Source organism: Arachis ipaensis, chromosome B08 (assembly GCF_000816755.2).
Source record: "Arachis ipaensis cultivar K30076 chromosome B08, Araip1.1, whole genome shotgun sequence".
NCBI lineage: Eukaryota > Viridiplantae > Streptophyta > Magnoliopsida > Fabales > Fabaceae > Arachis > Arachis ipaensis.
The window spans coordinates 124,650,840-124,651,741 of NC_029792.2; positions in this window are offsets into that span (position 1 = coordinate 124,650,840).

The following is a 902-nucleotide window of genomic DNA, read 5'->3' on the forward strand; positions in this document are numbered from 1 at the left end:
ATCTTAAAGATGTAAACATTTTTCAAATAAAATAATTTTAAAATGAAATTAAGCTTTCGTTTTCTTTTTTTAATAAAATAAAATGATATGCTATTGATTTACCACGTTGGGATCAATAAAATGATATGCGTTGATTTATTGCCAAAATTCAATGATATTATGCTATTAAAAACACTTAATTAAAGATTAATCGAATTAAAAATACTTTTTTTGGACCAAATATGAATTGGTGCAGTAAAATACAAGTTAAAAAATGTTTGAATTTTTAGGTTATAATGACAGACTCATTTAAAAGCAGAGAAGAAAAAATAGGCTAATTTTTTTACTATAAAAATAAGAATCATCAATGGAATGTAAAATCAAAACAATATCTCAATTGAAAAACAAAAGAAATTTATCAACTATGTGCAATGAAGAATTTTTTATTTTGTTTTGAGAAAAACTACGAAAACGATGGAAAAAAGAACTCACCTTTATTGAGGATGCATTAATGAAGATCAGGTAAAACTGTCAAGACGATGACGACGCTGTTGTGGCGTTGTAGACGACAATGGGAAGCTGTTGAGGACGACGGTGAAATGGGAGAAGAGAAGAGACGTGTGTTTTCAAATTTCAAAGAGAGTAAATTAAAAATTTTGCTTTCTATAACTCAAAAGATAAATTTGTATTTTTACTATTGTTTGCACTTCTCTACTACTTTTCTTCGTAACTTTAAAGATAAAAAGTTTACATGAATTTCACATATATTTTTTTATTTTTTACTTAATTTTGTTTCTAATCCAAATAAGTAAAAAAAGTTTTTTCTTGCTGATTATGTTCTGGACTTTTTGTTAATTTGTTGTTGTGGCTATGTTGTGGAATAAATCTGTTTTAGTATTATAAACACAACACTTTTGTGTTTA